Source organism: Rhamphochromis sp. 'chilingali' (genome assembly GCF_963969265.1).
Source record: "Rhamphochromis sp. 'chilingali' genome assembly, chromosome: 1".
Lineage (NCBI taxonomy): Eukaryota > Metazoa > Chordata > Actinopteri > Cichliformes > Cichlidae > Rhamphochromis > Rhamphochromis sp. 'chilingali'.
The window spans coordinates 61,469,791-61,489,426 of record NC_137929.1 but is presented as its reverse complement, the minus strand read 5'-3'; the positions used below and the strand labels follow the sequence as shown (position 1 = coordinate 61,489,426).

Here is a 19,636-nt window from a genome sequence, read left to right as displayed (position 1 = left end):
AATGGCGCCTAATTACAGAGTTAATAATGCAGACTTTGTAATATCTCACGTGTAGGTTCATCAGCCAGATTAAGTGTTTACTGACAATTGACAGTGTAAGCGGACATCATCATCACTATTCCAATCAATCTTCTCCACACACTCGACTATCACTAAATCAAATTTAACACACGTTTGTAATGACGCTAATTCAGTTTACAATAGGGTTCATTCGCTCGGTCAGCAGGTGGCAGTATCCTTGTACACTGGGGAGTAAACTGCCATTAAACGAAGAGAAGAAGAAGAAAACCCCTGCACATGTGCGGTACGGATTGGGTAGACCCGATTTGTACGGTCCGACTTTGCACATGTGCAATAAGGATCGGAGAGTCCTGATCCGTAACTATCTTTTTATTTTTCGTTTTTGTCTACATTATATTGAAATGCTTCATCATTGGAAACATGTTAAGAGATACTTATTATTCTTAACATCTTAACAGATACTCTGACCCCTAACTATCGTAAAACGCTTCGACCGGATGTAGACACATTTCGCGCATGCGGGGTACCGATCGGGTTTCCGGTACGGATCGGGCAGTGACACTGACAGGGTGCCCTTACTCCCAGCAAATGGGTGGTAGAAAACCGATCGGTGCGTACACCATTCCCAAAATCTACTGGCATGACGTCAGGGCAACATGAGTACGAGCATTTTTTTTTTGTTTTGCCGATGCCCGTGATGCCACCCCCGGCTGTGCTGCCACACATCTGATCGACCAAAGCCAGTTAATATGCACGCCAGTTAAGCTGGAACACCGGTCTCAGTCAAAACGGCCAGGCCTGGATGCATCTGGAGACTGTAATGATAACAGCAAATCCTTATTTGCCTAGTATCATGTTTTATGTTGTTAATACTCCTAGACTGTAGGGGGAGCTAGAGAGCAGATGGCGTTACCTCAGGGTAGACTGTGATGGCGAAGCTTTGTTTACATGTGAACCACAGTTTGATAAAATACCTTCTCTTCAAGTAATGGTGTCATTCTTAAGAACCCACAACAACATAAAGAAACAAGACATGGTGTCAGAAGATGGACTTGAAGAAAGGAAACGGACTACAATATAGCAGTACCGACGGATCAGCTTAGCAGTGAACGTAGTGTAGCTAACTCGCCGAGGGAGAGAAAAGAGACCTAGCGACGTAAGCATGGACGGCTTACACCCACCACCGATTCTTCAGTTGACTGGAAATGTGGCTGAAAATTGGAGAAGATTTAAGCAACGTTTCACGTTGTACCTATCAGCAATTGGACTTGACGAGGCAAGTGATAAAAAGCAAGCGTCAGTGTTTTTGCATATAGTGGGTGATGAGGCACTGGAAGTCTATAATAACTTCGCATTTACTGATGGTGACGGAATGAAGCTGAATAAAATAATGGAGAAGTTTGAGGCTTACTGCATACCTAAGAGAATGCTCTACAAAAGCCACTGAAAGCCGAGTTGGACAGGATGGAAAAGCTGGAAGTGATTGAAAAGATCGATGAGCCAACGAAGTGGGTGAGTTCTCTTGTTATTGTGGAGAAAAAGACTGGAAAGCTCAGAGTTTGCATGGATCCTAGAGATCTGAATAGAGCAATAAAGAGAGAACATTTCAAACTACCTACAAGAGAAGAGATAATGTCACAGTTTGCAAAAGCGAAGTACTTTAGCAAGCTAGACGCTTCATCAGGATTTTGGCAACTGAAGCTGGACGAAGCAAGTTCAAAACTGTGTACGTTCAACAGCCCATTTGGCAGGTAGATTCCAGCGACTGCCGTTTGGCATTGCTTCAGCACCTGAGGTGTATCACAAGACAATACACATGATCTATGAACAATTGGAAGGAGTAGACACGTCAATGGATGACATCATTGTGTGGGGTAGCACAAAAGCTGAACATGACATGAGACTGAGAAATGTTCTTGAAGCAACCAGAAAAGCCAATCTGAAGCTGAACAAAGAGAAATGTCAGCTTGGGGCGAAGGAACTGACATTCGTTGGAGATATCCTGAGCAGTGAAGGCATCAGACCAGATCCTCAAAAGGTGTCTGCAATTGAAAACATGCCGAGGCCGCAATGCAAGAAAGATGTGCAGAGATTTAATGGCATGATAAACTACATGGGAAAATTCATACCCAATCTCTCAGAAAAAATGGCGCCACTGAGACAGCTAACTGAAAAGAGAATCGAATGGTAGTGGAATCATGAACATGAGAAAGCATGGCGTGACTTGAAAGATCTGCTTACAAAGGAACCAGTTCTGAAGTTTTATGATCCAATGAGACCTATTAAGATCTCATCAGATGCACCACAGAGTGGGCTTGGAGCTGTTCTTCTGCAGAAGTATGATGAGTGGCAGCCTGTTGCATATGCATCGCGATCCATGACAGACGCAGAGACAAGATATGCACAGATTGAAAAAGAACTGCTCAGCATAACGTACGCCTGTGAGAGATTTCACCAGTTTGTGTCCGGGCAGGCCATCAGTGTTGAAACTGACCACAAGCCACTGATAGCATTGTTCCAAAAACCACTAAATGACTGTCCACTGAGAATCCAAAAAATGATGATCCGGCTGCAACGTTACACGTTTAACGTGATGTACACACCTGGCAAGCTGATGTACACAGCTGACACATTATCCCGAGCTATTGATCCGAATGAGCCAGCAAACACCAAGATGGATGATGATGTAAGAGCATATGTGAGCATGGTCACAAGTGCACTTCCTGTTGCAGAAGGGAAGATGGAGCTCATCAGAACGGAGACAAGCAAAGATGGAACGTTACAAACACTACGCAAAACCATCATAGATGGATGGCCCAGCTGTAAGCAAAACTGCTCACCTGTTATTCAAGAGTATTGAAACTGCAGAGCAGAACTGTCTGTAGTGGATGATGTGGTGTTCAAGGGAAGTAAAATTGTCATCCCAAAGAGCCTGCGAGGAGAGATGCTCAAAAAGATACAAGCAGGGTATCTAGGCATGGAAAAATGTAAAAGGAGAGCACGTGAGGTGATGTACTGGTCACGGATTAAACAGGATGTGACAAATGAAGTGTCGAACTGTTCAACATGTCTGACATATCAAGCAAGCAATCCTGCCGAGCCACTAAAGCCGCACCCAGTGCCAGACCGACCATATCAGAAAGTGGGGGCTGACCTCTTTGTGTCTATATTGGAGGCACTATATTGTGGTCACAGACTACTACTCTTTGTATCCAGAAGTATGTAGACTGCAAACAACAACAGCAGAGGCTGTAATCACCTCTATGAAAGCTGTATTTGCACGACACGGTGTGCCAAGTGAAGTGTTCACAGACAATGGACCACAATTCTCCAATATTAGGTTTGGACAGTTTGCCAAAGAATGGGACTTTGTTCACACAACATCAAGCCCGCACTACCCACAATCTAATGGACTAGTGGAAAAGTCCGTCCAAACAGTGAAGAGGCTGATGAGTAAGGCGAGAGATAGTGGTGCTGACTTCTACCAAAGCCTGCTAGTATACCGCACAATGCCACTTGAGTGTGGTATGTCACCAGCACAGCTTCTTATGGGACGACGCCTGAGATCAAACCTGCCCATTCAGGATAATCTGCTTAAAACAAAAGAGGAAAACAGCGTGAAGAAGTTTAACGAGCAACAAAAAGCAAAGCAGAAGTTCTATTATGACAGAGGAACAAAAAACCTACCTGAACTGCATGCTGGGGATCAAGTGAGATTCAAAGACAAAACCAACACATGGGCACAGAAAGCAACTGTTCTAAGGAAAGATCAACCACGATCATACATCATTCAGAGAGAAGATGGAATTATGCTGAGAAGAAATCGCCGAGATCTTCTTAAGGGACCAGTAGTAGTGGAGCAGAGGTTGGAGGCTGCTGAACAACCCCAACACACACATGAGACACTATCACCTGAAACACCTATGCATACACAAGAACAAACACTGAGAAGATCTGTAAGACAAGTAAAGCCACCTATGAGACTGATTGAACAGATGTAATGTGTTGACATGTTGTTTGGAAGATGATGTCATAGTATCTATGCAAGTTTCACTATGTTTGTTTACTAGTGTTGAATGGACCATAATTGTTGAAAACTAGTTGTGTTGTTAACGTTACTTTGACAAAGCCTGGTTTAACGAGTAAAAAACAAATAGAGACTGTTTATGTTTGTGAAAGTAGGTATGTTATTTTATGGTTGAAAAAAAAGGAAGATGTAATGATAACAGCAAATCCTTATTTGCCTAGTATCATGTTTTATGTTGTTAACACTCCTAGACTGTAGGGGGAGCTAGAGAGCAGAGGGAGTTACCTCGGGGTAGACTGTGATGGCGAAGCTTTGTTTACATGTGAACCACAGTTCGATAAAATACCTTATCTTCAAGTAATGGTGTCATTCTTAAGAACCCACAACAACATAAAGAAACAAGACAGAGACGGTCCTATGAAGTCCTATTCTAAAGGCTGGTTTCCCTCCCCCACGCTTGTACCCGTGGATTCATGTCCTGGGGTTTGGTTGTTCTCCTGCCCTGCACCCCATCCTTTTGTTCACATTTAAAGAATATTTTTCTATATGTATTCTTATCCCCTAAAAACCGCCATATTATAATGTTGCAAGCAATCACAAACTCTACAGTCTGCCTAACTCCAATGTATACCAAGCAATCTATTATTATCAACAGCATAAACTGAACCCACATTAAAGTTAGCTCGGTGTTTACCTTTTATGAGCCCACAAACCGAGAGAAACTCCGTGATGAAGGTGGAAGTCTTTCTAAACAAATCAGGGAGCAGAGACCCACGTGGTTCACGCTGATCTGAGCTACGATCCAGGAGACAAGGGTGTGCAGATCGATGCAGAAATTAATCCCAACGTTGGCAGTGGTATATGTTCCTGTAAGTTTACTACTTTACTCCCGTTTCATGAAAAAGCAGCTCTCTCTGCTCGACTCCTCTCCTGCACACACACTTTGCTCCGCCTCCTTTTCCGGCTCTGCTGTAATTTGTTGCTGTGCGGTCACGTGACTCAGCTGAACAACGTAACCACGTGAGGTGTTATTTCAAAATTAGGGCATATCTAAACTCTTTTCCTTGGCCTCGAAGAAAACGTCATCTTGGGAAGGAGAATTGCTAAGTACTCAGGGAAAGAGAGGAGCGGTTCTGAGAATTGGAACAGCCTTACACTCGTCTCTCTGTAACAATGTGACACCGGATGTCCGCCTGTTGAAACTACATTGTGCAGAAGATGGACTACAAAACAAACATCTTACTTCGTCACAATGTGTTTTAACCCTGTTGTTTTATGGAAGTCATATAAACGAGAACAGCCTGCTAAAAATATCCCTTCATTACAACGTTTGAATGTTAAAGAAGAAGGAACATTTAGGGTCAGATTTACTAACATCTGCAGCACAGTGGCGGAATAGGAGGGGGGGGGCTTACTGGACTTAAGCCCAGGTTGTTTTTTCAGAAGCCTGGGGTCTTTTGGAGTGCAATTTTTCATAGTTAGATGCCTGACTGACAACTGTATAAGACAAAAACTACACACAATATTCGAAGCACATAGTGCACACTGTGGGAATTTACAACTGTAAATACCCTAATATTGGTATGATCCGAACTCAGACACAAAGCGACTGAGCGAGGGGGCGGGGGGAGCTGCTGCCTGCGAGTGTGCTGTTGGAGATAGTGATGGGATTTCCGGCTCTTTTTAGAGAACCGGCTCTTTCGGCTCCCAGCCGACTCTTCAGGTTGTTTTGTTGCTTTAATTAATTAATTATCAACAACAATATAAAATTATGCACAAAAGGAATTAGTAATGTAAAAAAACATGTTTTTTTTTTAATGTATGTTTATATATAAATATCTATGGGGGTCCCTAGAGACGAAACATGTACAAACTCCAAAACACATTTCTAGCGTTAACTGAACTTACTTATATATATATATATATATATATATATATAAGGAAAAATATATATATATATATATAAAAAACAACTTCATTTACCTGTTACTACCACACACCCAATCTGATTGTTGGTACTTCCTGGCTTGTGTAGCCACTAGGTAACGAAAGCTCAACACGGCCCGTAGCATCCTGGAGCACTTCTGTTGTGTTTTAGAGTTTGTACGTGTTTTGAAGTGTGTACATGCTTTGTCTCTACACTCTCAGAAATAGAGGTACGAGAGAAGAACATTTTTGTACCTATAGGTACATTTTTTTTAAATGTTCCCTTAAAAGTACAATACTGGTCTTTAAAAGTCCAGAAATGCCCCTTTAAAGGTTCAATTTGAAATAAAGTACAAATCTGTACCATTTTGACCTGTACTGCAGTGACAGTGGCAGAATGTGGTAATGGGTCAGCATGGGAACATCTGGATCGGCCTGGTTAATTGTAAAATTCATATGAGATGTGAGTGTGCTCATAAAAGCTACATGTTATAATCAAATCTGTTGGTCCTCTCCTCTGTACGTAAATTATCCTATGATGCAAAGAATATCTGTAACCTACCTTTGTGTAAGTTATGTTAAATTATATTAAAAAACACACACACACAATGACATGCAGGCACAACCAAATGATGTTAAAAAAAACTGGTCCATTTCCATTTTATTAAGTTCCAGTTATAATTTTTTAATGTTTTAAATCTTTCAAAAACGTGAAATCATTTTACTGTTATGTTTGGCCATTTACTTTTTTGCTTTTACTACATCCTAGAATTGTTCATTAATTGTGAGGTTTTTATGGAATTTGCAACATCAAGTTAAACCGAGGTTCTTTGGAAGTTAAAATGTCAAGCAGATTTTTATGTTACGGTGACTACATTTTGTAAGTTACAAATATAGTTCGCCAAGACAGCATAACGGTTTCTAAACAACTGCGCATTAATACCACAATGTCGTATTTTCATGTGTCAAGTTCGCAACGCGCATTAATCCCAAAGTCCGAAAAGGCAGCAGCGATGAGTGCTCCGCCTCCGCGCTGACTAGCGTTGACGCAGAAAATGACTCTCAGGGGGTTATCGACGAAGGAGCTCCTTAAAAGGTTGATGGAAGAAGGCATTGATGTGTCAGACGACGAGGCGCAAAGATTTAGAGGTAAGTCGGGTGTGATTTTGTGTTTTTATAAAAATTACAACGTGTAATTTTACAGTAGAGTTAGCAAAAGTCCGAAGAGCTAGATTTAACATGGGCGAAAGCTAGCAGTTAGCTAAGTTTTAAACAAAGAAAGGTACAAATGTGGACTATTTAGACTGTTGGTGGAATGTTCAACGTCTATCTGCCCGCCGTATTCGAGTGTTTTATCAATAAATAGTGACGAACCGTGTACAACAATGTAAAAAAATCAATAATTTCGCAAAACATGCTAGTATGTAAATATAGCTATTAACAAAATCGTTTTCTAAGCAAAATTTATGGCATCTAACTTGTTTCCCGCTCAAAGGGATTTTAAACAATGGAAGGTACACATTTGTACCATTCCACCTACTTAGTGGGATTTTCGAATATGAGAGCTGTAAGCTCTGCGCAGGGACACTTACACTTACTTACATTTTTATATTACCAGTTAATTTATATTAACAATTAATCAAGAGAATTAATTGTAACTTCCTTTTGGGGAATATAGACAGATTCACAATGATAGCTTATTATTATTATTATTATTATTATTATTATTATTATTATTATTATTATTATTATTATTATTATTATTATGTATTGACCATAATGTCACTTTAAAACTAAATTTGAAAATGGTTTTATTTTTATTTCATACTGTACTTTATATTTCAGATAACGATGTAGATGGAGAGACGGTAGACTGTGGACTCACTGAGACCATGGTTGCATATCTTTTTGACAAGTCTTTCAAAAAGCAGCTGAAGTTCAGAGACTTCACAAATCGCTACAAGGAAGTCATCATCACTTTACAACCGGTCGACCCATTTGAAGGTACAGTTGAAGGTCCAGTGTCCCAAGCAAACCAGAGGTAGGTTGCGATAAATGTCTAAATTTGCATATGCATTTAAGCACTTGCAAAATGGCTAGTTAATGCTGTTTTCCTACTGTATTGCAGTTCTATACCTTCTTGCCATAGACTGCCTGCAGTTATTTCCGTTCCAAAATTCCCACAAGATGTCCAGAGTCGCTTGGATCTCAAAGAACCAGTCCAGAAAGAACAGAAGTACCGAAACAAAATAATTGGGACTCTTTATGAAATGCTGTCACAGTACACAATGTAAGGGTTCCTTTCTGAATAATTACATTAATTTCTTAATATTAATATTGCTGGTGTAAGAGAGGCAGAGAACAAATGCTTAGCCCATCTGCCTCCCAATCTGGAGACCAGCGTTCGAGTTTGGCGTGACACACGGTTCCAATGAACTGGCAATAGTGGTAAAACCATACATCCTGTGTCTCCAGACCTTGTCTGGACTATGATATCCAAAGTGTTCATTTTCGAATTTGCTCAAGAGTAAATTAATAATTCAGGACTGCAGTCAATTAATTAATGAAGATTGGGAGAGGTGTGGCTGTTTGTCCACGCCCATTTTTAAAAAATTAAAATCAACTTTAGCTACATTGATTTGATCTACAACATACTATTTATGGTAATAACAATATGATTAGAAGAATTGAAGAACAGAAAAGCCCCCAGGAAAGGATAAGAGTAATCAGTGTACTGTGGGTTGTTTTTCTTATGTTTGAAACAGGTACCCAACCCACTCAGACTACATCCAGGTAATCAAAGCCCTGATTGTGAAGTATCCTTTCTTAAGAGATGTACACAGAAATGGTTATGTGAGTACCTCTCCTTTTTTGTTTCTTTTATAGATTATATTAATATAAAGTAAGCATAATTAACTACTTATATACATTTGAAACAACTAGGACACCTGGCACAGCCAACTCAAGAGAAAGTTCAAAGCAGAACGGGCTCCCCTAATCAGCAACGAAGAAGTGAACCGGGTTAAAGAAAAGTTTGGACGCACGCAGAAACATCGGACCACAGAGGAATCGAGCAGCTCCTGTCTGAAGAGACTGAAGCCCTCTCTCGTAAGTCCTCACACCCTCAGCCTTTAAGAGCTAAGGTAACATATGTAGTCTTATTATGTTCACTGTAAAGCTAAAAGTAAACATTAATTGAAAGAAACATGTTAACAGATAACATTAACATAGAAAAAGGAACTTCACAGTTGATTTAACAAAAGTCAGCTCAACTTGCAATTCCTATTCAACATTTTAGCATTTTTTTCAAAGCATTTGGTGTACAAATTACCGCATTTCGAGTAACATTAACGTATCAGAGTTTACTTATGATAATACTGATATCTGCTTTGACAAAGAATTTGTCCTTTGTGGGGGAAGATGCAGCCTCCGTTGATGATCATATCAAGGTGCTAAATGATCAGCACAAGAAGCTACATCCTGACACAGCACTGGTGAAAGACCGCATGACAAAAACCTTTGCATGGAGACGTCGAGAGGTAGCTGAAGGAATGTGTACTGTGGACCTATTAAAGAGATATCCATTCCTGGGGACATCTGCAGGGGTAAGAATTGTTAAGATGATTGGGGAAACAGCTAATGATTTTTTTGTCTCTAAATCTGATTATTATTTTCTGTACTAACTGATTAATCAATCTGTTCATTATCTTTAGAATTTTTGTTCAAGGGTTAAAGCACTTTACATTTATCTCCAGTCTGTCATGGTCCTGGGCCGTGTTGGCCCAGTATTCTTAGTTCTCTTGTATTTTTGTATTCAGTTCCCTGTTTAGGTTCTGTTTCCTGAGTTGCCCTGTTATGTTGTTCCCTGTGTGCTTTCCCTTTGTGACTCTCACCCCCTGTGTGCCCCTCTATGTATTCATGAGCCCTTGTCCCCTTTCGTGTTTTATTCCATGTTTTCCCCAGCCTGTTATGTCTGTGTTCTCCCCGTGCTCTCTCTCCTCCTGTCTGAACCTCTGTGTACTTCCTGTTTTACTTTGACAGTCTCTCGTCAGTATGCGTCATGTTGTGTTCACTCCTGCCCTGTGTCGTTATGATTATCTGTGTCAGCTGTGTTCCCCGTGTGCTCCCACTTCCCTCGTTAACCCTCTGTGTATTTATGTCTGCGTCTCCCTCAGTTCTGTGTCGTAGTCTCCCTCATAGCTGCGTGGATTTCCCTGTGTCTCTCTGCAAGTGTTAGTTATTGTTCCTGGTTTAAGTTTTGTATTTCTTGTGATCTGCCTTCCAGCATTAAAGCTGTGATTTTGAGTTTATCCCCTGAGTCCGTGAGTTTGCATTTTGGGTCCTCATCCTGCCTGCCACACAGCTATCATGACACAGTCTGTGTCTTTAAACATTTCAAAAGTTCAAATCCTCAGTGTAAAATGTCATTCTTTTGTCTATTCTGCTCTTTTCATTTCCAGTTGTGTGATGAGGTTGATTTAATGCATCCCTGCCAAGACAACATCTGTCGCCGCTTTAGCAAAAACTTCACTGCTATTCTTCAAAATGTTCTTCAAATGACCAAGGATTTGCCACTGAAGAAGGTCTACATGGAGGCAAGAGAGAATGCACTGGCTGAAGACATTACAGGTGCTAATTTGACCTCATACAAATAGTAAATTGTGTGACACTTCATTTGCTCTCTCTTCCAAAGATAATTGATGTACCATAGTGCCATGTCAAGAGCATGTTAATGGGAATTTGCATGCTATCAAAATCTAATGAAGTGCATTTGCATCTGTATGACCTAGGAATTGACTTCGAGGGGGCACTTCTCCTCTTGCCATCCATCTTCAAGGAGAAGATAGAAGATTTCATCATCCTTGGAAAGGTAAATGCATGATGCAATGCATAGCCTTTGGCCACAAGTTTCATTCTCGGTGTTGTTGGCATGGAGCTGAATTCAGCTGCGGTTCAGCATCACAGCTAAGCGAATGTAGGGGAAACACTGCTGTTAATCCACAGTGCTGCTGTGCTCTTGGGTTTTGTCTGGTGTTTATATAGATAGATAGACCTTTATTGTCCCCTTAGGGAAATTCTTCTTCACAGGTACTGTCACTGTCAGGGGTGATTGCTTTTGCCCTTGAATATTATGTCAAACTTTAGCAGCTTATCAAACACTACCACAACAGTCATTGGTCAAGAAGCTTTTTGTTTGGAGTAGGGGCCATGTTTACAGGTTATCAGAATAGACAGTTTTGTTTTGCAGCAAAAAAAAAGAAGGTAATTTGAGGAATCTGTTGAAAACCCACTTGGCACATATTGCTTAAACATACTGTATACTAATGTTTTTCTTCCTCTTCTGCAGAATACTCCCATGAGTCCATACCCAACCATTCGAATGAAGGATAAGAGTTGGACAACTGCCCAACTCTTATCCTTCATTCGAACTGCCCTATGAGAGCATGAGGGTGGGAATGGATGTTTGTATATGTGTGTGCCTGTATTTCTGTGTCTATATGTCAGGTTGGGTGTCAGGCGCCACCTCTCTGGGGACATCTCAGGCCCTCCAAGGTTTGGAGGCCTATCACCCCCTACCACCACTTCCCCTGCCAGTGGCGGACTCCCTCAGACATCGGTGCGTTGGTGGTTCTTTGTGTCCGGGGATGGGCGTCCAGGTACACACCGGCTCACTCCTTGGCGGCCGCTTATCGGGGCCTGGAGCCTGGGGCTCGCTCGGGCCACTTCGGAGGTGGGGTGCCCCCGGCCTCTCGGCCTGGGGCTCGGTCACTCAGGCACGGCTGGCTGCCGGTGGAGCTCACGGGCGCGTCACTGCAACTCCCCCTGGCTTCTGCTCCGCGGCTGCTGAGTGAGCCCTCATCTGGGACTCTCCTCAGCTCTTTCTGGGACAGTGGCGCAGCTGCCCCTCTGTTTTTCTTCCTTGGTCTCTTGTGTTCTGGGGCCCTCTGGATGTCTGGAGTTTTGATCTCCTCCATACCTGCTTCATGCCCTGGAGGACGGGGCTGTGGCCCCCCCACACCCTCTAGCAGATTATTACATGAAGGAACCTTTTAAACAAAAAAACAAAAAAAAAAACAAGCGCGTCCATGCTCACAGGTGTACACACGGGTGATCACACCCACAAACTACACTCTTTTTGGCTCCTACCTCAAAGCACACTGTGTTCTGTTGATCTTATGTGCTGCACAATAATGTTTAATATTTAGTATTTACTGTCATATTCCCATATATCATTGTGATGTTTATTCTATTACTCTTGTTCTCTTCTGCTTGTTTTCTTTTTTCTTTCTCAGCAGGTGATCCAGGTGATTGATATATGCATTTTTTTCTTTTTTTTTTCTGCCCATTCTGTTGGTTTTTGTCTTTTGCCCTTCTCCCCCGTCCCTCTTCTCAGCTGTTTCTCTTTCCCTCTTTCTTTCTCCCCTTCTTTCCCCCAGTCAAGTCTGTCCCGTATTCAGTAAGTGAAAATAAAATAAACAATAAAAGGTGAATCAAATGGACCATTACGGCAAGGCTGGGATGGTCAATTTGGTAAAGTAAATCCGTTGGGCATCTTTCTTTGCCTTTAGACAACAATTCTGATGGCAAAAGAGCCAAACGGGACAGGCAAAAAAAAAAAAAAAAAAAAAAAAAAAAAGTTGGACAACTGCCCTCTCAAGACAGTGTCGCTGTGTTGTCACAGTTGAAAGAGTGGATGTTTGCTCATGCTGCTCGCTGGATGAGGCCTACATCTCAGCATACTCCACCTTCTTCGTGTTCAACATGACCTACCCTGCATACTTCAAGAAAACACTTGTCTTTCTTCAGAACTGCATTGTCAACATAGGAGACCAGGGAGACAAACCCCTGCCAGTAAGTGTCACCAGGGTACTTAACCAACTCTATTAAATATGCCCCTACTCCACAAATGTTCAAAAAGGACATTTACTCTGAGGAAGTTGATTACACATGTTGGGTTAGTACACGCACATGAGCCTCATTTCAGCATCACTTGTGGAATAAATGACTGCCAGGCAGCTTTTTCCAAGTATCACTCTTTTCAACGCCATGTGTGATCCGTCAAAACATTGTGTTCTGGGCCCTGTTTCAGGAAGCCGGTTTAGTGGAAAAACTGAGTAAGTATACCCTGAGTTAACGAAAACTCTGGGTTTTCGGTTTCACAAAGCGAGTTCAGCTGAAGCCTGAGTGAGTCACTATGACGACACACGCCGTGAAGCTAACCTGCCCCCTAGCAGGTTTACTACAACTAACCCTGACTGTCTCCGCCCCTTTGTCGGAAACCTGACAGTAGGAAGTGTCAGACATGGCGTGTCCCTTCCTTGAAGAGCCAGTAGATCGTGAAGCCCAAATTCTCCGCAGAGCTCTCCGCCGGGAAAGAGTGATCAGAGCGCGTTTGGACATTTTATCATTTCCTGATGATTGTCTGTGCGAACGTTACCGTTTCTCAGCACAATCTATAATTTATTTGGATAACATCCTCAGGCCATATATTACGCATGTGACACATCGCGGACATGCTCTCAGTTCTGTACATATTATTTGTATTGCACTTCGGTTTTTTGCAAACGGGAGCTTTCTGTATAATATTGGTGACGCTGAGCACGTTTCCAAGGCTACCGTCTGTCGGGCAGTCAGGAATGTTACAGTTGCACTGAAACGTCTCCTGTACTCGTTTGTGGTGTTCCCCGGTCATAGACCCACAAGATTTATCAAAGAGGGATGCCACAAAATTGCAGGTATCAGGATGACCAAAACTTAATTTATGATGTGGTGATACTTGAACTACTACTTAAATTTTACATTTATTTTCAGGGTTCCCAGGCGTGATTGGCTGTATAGATGGTACTCACATTCCAATCATTGCTCCTTCAGTAAATGAAGGAGACTATGTGAACAGGAAGTCTTTCCACAGCATTAATGTACAGGTACATAGTTCCCTGTAGCATTTCAAACTAACAAATTATTTCATTATAGTAATGGATGCTAATTTGTGTTCTCTGCACTGTGAAGATCATATGTGATGCTGCCAACATTATCACAAATGTGGAAGCCAAGTGGCCAGGCTCTGTTCATGACTCACAAATATTCCGTGAATGTACACTGAGCACAAAATTTGGACATGGTGAGTTGAAAATACTTTAAAATATATAAAGACCAATTGCTTCAGGGACATTTGAACTGAAGTGTATCCTTCTGTCTTAGGAGAGTTCACTGGCTACTTGCTTGGTGATAGGGGGTATCCATGTTTACCCTATTTGCTTACCCCTTACTCTGACCCTGAACCGGGCCCACAGCAGCGATATAATCTGGCTAATTGCAGGACAAGAGCCAGAGTTGAAATGACTATCGGAATGCTTAAGGCCCGGTTCCAGTGCCTGCAAAGACTCAGGGTCACCCCAGAAAGGGCATGTGACATTATTGTGGCATGTGTGATTCTTCACAACATTGCCACAATTAGAGGAGAACACTGTCCTTCTGAACCAAACAGCAGTGATCCAAACCATGAACATCCTGACCCTCCCACGGACATACAAGATGGAAGAGCAGTCAGAGACACCATATGTCACAATCATTTCTTTTGACCCATCACCTCAACATGTTAAAAGAAGAATAAACAGATTTTTTGTTCAACTGGCTTTATTGGTCACCTGTGTTTCCTGTACACAAAGTATTAAAAGATGTAAACCTCATAAAGTGTCTCTGTTGCTTCCTCCTCTGTAACAGCTGTCAATGTTTCTTCATTATTTTCCTGTAGTAAAGAAATAAACAACATTGCTGTTCTACTGTAAACTCATATAATCTGTGGAGTATTACTCACAACTGCATGTTGGTCTGGCTCAACAGGAGGCTGCACCAGATGCAGTACACCATCAACTGATAGAATATGAGGTTTATACAGGTCACTTATAACTTACAAGGGACCAAATGGCAATTAACAAACATACCAATCACCTTACACTTCATTGTCATTATGCTCTCAAAGACAACCAAGACTGAGGGAAGGCAAGATCAGTAGGAAAATAACTTCACTACAAAATAATCCATTATGGTAAAGAGTTTATCAAATGAATGAGTAGCACTGCAAAGGTGACTGTGAAGAAAGGATGTATGCACATCATGTATTATTTTGAATTTACCCCTTTTGTAGGCACTTGTGTCTTGCGGGGTTATTGACACAGAGGATGTCCCCGCAGAGATGCCTTCGGCCACAGGGCGCCCACTGTTTTGGCTGAGGGCCAACTGCTCAGCCTCTGTGAGTGGTGGTGGTGGTGGACCCCCACCTGTTTTTCGGGCCTCCGCTTTTTTTCTGTTGGCTATAACGGGTCACATTTGAGCATACAGAGTAAGCAAATATGTACTTGTAATGTGCTCAGATAATTTCAATAAGTGCTTACAGACAGAAAATTAATGTAGCCTCTAACTGCAATTGATTTACATCGGACAAACAGACCAAGCACTATGGCTCATAATACAATTACACCTTACCTGTTTGGACTATATTTTTATATTTCATTTTTACTTGCTGCCAGGAACGTTTGGGGCCTCTTGGGTTGCACCTGCGCTCACATCACGTCACAAAATAAAATGTATAAAATAACAAATAAAATAACATATGATAAAATAACGTGTTAAATGGGTGGAAATCCCTAGATCAATGTTTAAATTAACACTCACGCATTGACTCTGTCGGCTATGTTTTGCCATGCATGCTCACTTTCTTTTGCAGCTGTCGCTGTGTTACTTTTTTCCGCGGAATTTGCATGTTATCGGCATATGCTGCCATCAGAATTTCGGCCTCAAGCGCTGTAAAATACATTGACCGCGCCTTCTTTCCCTCCGTCTCCATGGTGACTCGCTTAATCTGTGCTCCACTGATCAGGGCTTTATGTATCCTCGTCCGCGCGCTTCACTTGGGGTTAAAGCAACTCCGCGTTGATTGAACTACTTGTTATCAGCCTTTCTGAAACCGAATATTCCGAGTTGGACAGTTCGGGGTTACTCAACCCTGCGTATCGTTTTTCACTCTGAGTTTTCTAAACCGGCTTTCTGAAACAGGGCCCAGGTGTTTAATGTCTTTATGTGATTGTTTACTTTTTTTAAATGAATGTATTTTTCTTGACATGTCCTATGGCAATATACGAATGTAATCAAGGAGGTATTCCTGTGGTTGTTTAAATGCTTTGATGTGATTCTATTATCGAAAATAAATGGTTAAATAACCAAATATTTTGGACTATTGGGGTACATTTTTGTCTCTTTAGGTACGAAATAGGTTGTCGCTGGGGCTTACCCTCATAGGTACCCTATTGTACCCTTTTCAAGGGAACATTTCTGTACTATAGTTTGAAGGTACATTTATGTCTTAGGAAAGTACATGATTGTACTTCAGATGGTACAACTTCATAAGGTACAAAAATGTACCAAGCCTAAAGGGTACAGAAATGTCCTTCAAAAAGGAACACGCCCAGCGACAAGCCCAGATCTTTAATTAAGGGAAAGGTTGTCATTGACAAATATTAATGTCACACTCAACTGACTGCGTTTAATCTTCCCATTGCACTGATGGGTGGACAGTTCTGAGGTGCCTATGCATGTTGTTTGTGGAGCCAGCTCTATATGATATCCTTTTCTTGTAGACTCTACACTCTGCCTTTGTTTTGTCAGTAAGACTGAAATGGTTCCAGACTTTGCTTCTTTTCTTGGTGTCACTCATTTTCTTTACTATACCTTTCCAATGAGACGGTGTTCTCTCTTGTTGCTCCCGGCTCGCTTTCTTTCCCTCTCCCTCCTGCTCTTGTTGTGTGCTACTGCTGTTGCGAGTGTAACTACCGCCCCACCCCCTCAGCTCAGCGCTGAGCAGAGGGGGGAGGGGCGAAAATGCAAGGCTCTGTTTGCCGTCTCTGCTCAGCGTAAACACAAGTGTGACTTGCAGCGTGAAGCGAAAAACAGTGAAAATGTTGGAGAAACTTTCTCCAACTCACTAATTGGAGAAACAGAGCCAGGCAGACAGAGAACTGAAGTTTGACCAGGTACCAAAGCAAATCATTCATACTGTACAAATAATGTAAATATGACTGTGTATCACGAAATGCTTGGAGGCTTGAGGCTATGATCAGCAAGAATACTGTTAACATCGAGACCATGTTCTTGGAAGTAGAATCTTTGAAGAATGTCACCCAAACAATTAAATCTACTTGTGAAAAAACAGCAGCAGATTGTCTCAAGTAGAACTGAAGGTCAACGAAGTTGAACGATACCATCGGAGATGAAATCTCAGGCTCTCAGGTGTCCCTGAGCAAAAGCAAGAAGACATCACCAGAAAAGTACTTGACATCTGCTGCACTGTTGCCGGGGAAACAAGTGCAGGATTCAAAAACAGCATTGATGTAGTTCATTCCCTGGGCCACTACAGCGAAATTCAGAAGAAACCAAGGCTGGTTATCATTCTATTTGTGATAAGATCAGCTCGCGACCGATCTGGAGGAAAGCTAAAAATTGCTCCTTTCTGAAAGAAAATTACATGAGGTTCACTGAAGATCTTGTCACGGTTTGCCGGGGCAAGCCGTGTGAATAATAATGGATCCAAACTGCAGGCTGCTGAAGTGGAGGGTGAGTTTATTTGCAACCAAAAGGTACAACAGACAGGGTGGCGAGGAACAGAACGGTGAAAACTCTAAACTGGGAAAACTAAATAAAACACTAACCGGAATACGAACTTGACTTGCAGGGAGAATGACCAGAGAATCAACACAGAAGGGTGGAAGGGAAATAACACAGACGAACCAGCAATTACCGTATTTTCACGACCATAAGGCGCACTGTGCTAAAAGGCGCAGTCTCAGTTATGTGTGCCCTTACTGTATTTAACACACACATAAGGCGCACTGGACCATAGGGCGCATACAAGTACCGTATGCGTATTTAAAAATAAAGCGGGAGCAAACCTGAATTCGGTACCTTACTCACATTTCTATTGCCGGTAATCGTCATCATCAACAACACACAAGCATACAAGTGTGCATATTTAAAAATAAAGCAGGAGCAAAACTGAGTTTGGTACTCACATTTTTATTACCAGTAATCGTCATCATCAACAACACACAAGCATACAAGTGTGCGTATTTAAAAATAAAGCAGGAGCAAAACAAAGTTTGGTACTCACATTTTTATCATCAATCAAACCCATCGAAGTCCTCATCCTCTGTGTCTGAATTGAACAGCTGCGCTAAATCTCCATCAAACATGCCAAGTTCACATTCTTCACTGTCAGAGTCACTTTCCGTGCCGTGCGGCTCCTCGGAAACGATGCCGGCTTTTGCGAAAGCTCGAACAACTGTGCCAGCAGACATGTTAGCCCAAGCATCTACAATCCATTGGCAAATTGTGGCGTAACTCGCCCGACGCTGCCTTCCACTCTTAGTGAAACTGCGTGGAAAAAACCACCTGGTCTCCTTTCATACACCTCCCTCAGCCAGTCTTTCATCATTTCCTCATCCATCCAGCCCTTTTCATTTGCCTTAATGATGATTTCTGCTGGAAACTTCTCTTTAGGCAAAGTCTTTCGCTTAAAAATCACCATAGGCGGCAGTTTCTGTCCATTAGCATGGCAGCCAAGCACAACAGTAAAAGAAAACTTTTCATACCCCGTTGTGCGTATCGCTACCGTGCTGGTCCCCTTCTTCTCCACAGTGTGACTCACCGGGATGTCAAAAGTGAGCGGGACCTCGTCCATGTTTGTGATGTGGCTGGGCTGGATGTGTTTGTCGCCGATGTGTTTGCTGCAGTAGGAGCAGAAGATGGCCAGCTTTTCCTTATAATCCGCTGGAAGTTGCTGCACTACCGTAGTCCTGGTCCGGATGGAAAAATGGCACCGTTTCATAAAACGAAAGCACCAAGACGGACCTCCTTGGAAATGTTCAATGTTCATCTCTTCAGCTAGTGAAACTGCTTTTAGCCGAATGGTGACCGTCGAAACGCTTCTCCCGCTCGCTCTTTGCTCGATGATCCACCGCTCGAGTCTTTCCTCCAACTCGGGCCACCTCGCCTTATGTCCGCGGAAACTCAGCTGCGTTTTCTTGACCTGCCAGAGCTTGTTTTCCAGCTTCCTCCATTTGCGAACCATCGATTCGTTAATCTTAAATTCTCTCGCCGCTGCTCGATTTCCATGTTCCTCCGCGTAGCTGATGGCCTTCAGTTTAAACTGTGCTTCATAAGCGTGTCTCTTTGCCATTTTCAGGGTTGTTAAAACAACGATGTCCTGCATAATGCACATACCTGTTCTTTTATACAGGTATGTGCGATTGTCCCGGTATATACGATCAACGCCCACACTTCACCCTTTAACGTTCTCATGGTGTTCTCTACTACGTCCTCCTTACAACACATAGGGCGCACCGCGCTATAGGGCGCGCCGCACTTTTTGAAGAAAATCTAAGACTTTTAAGTGCGCCTTATGGTCGTGAAAATACGGTACTATGACAGAAGACAACTTAAATACACTCAGAGAACACAGGGCGATTATGTACATACAGGTGGGAACACAGCTGGGAGTGATTAACATGACGAGACTAGGGAGGCAAACTGAAAACACTCACATAAGACACAGACCTTCACAATAAAACAGGAATTTACACAAGAAAAGACACAAACTAAGAAACGCAG

At 42.2% G+C, this 19,636-nt stretch overlaps 1 protein-coding gene and 1 long non-coding RNA gene across 3 annotated transcripts in view; one reads left to right on the top strand and one right to left on the bottom strand.

Moving 5' to 3' along the window:
- The window catches only part of LOC308385602 (uncharacterized protein), a 42,291-nt gene extending 37,301 nt beyond the window's left edge, over positions 1 to 4,990 (bottom strand). For both annotated transcript variants that reach the window (XM_080864622.1, XM_080864621.1), the window contains exon 1: positions 4,743 to 4,990. The gene's annotated coding sequence lies outside the window, so the exon portion shown is untranslated. The remainder of the gene's footprint in view (positions 1 to 4,742) is intronic.
- An 8,368-nt stretch (positions 4,991 to 13,358) lies between these two features.
- LOC308404810 lies at positions 13,359 to 14,564 on the top strand. The gene is made up of 3 exons (XR_013973203.1): positions 13,359 to 13,899; positions 13,985 to 14,096; positions 14,177 to 14,564. It is a non-coding gene; the product is annotated as an uncharacterized lncRNA (long non-coding RNA).
- Positions 14,565 to 19,636: the final 5,072 nt, after the last annotated feature.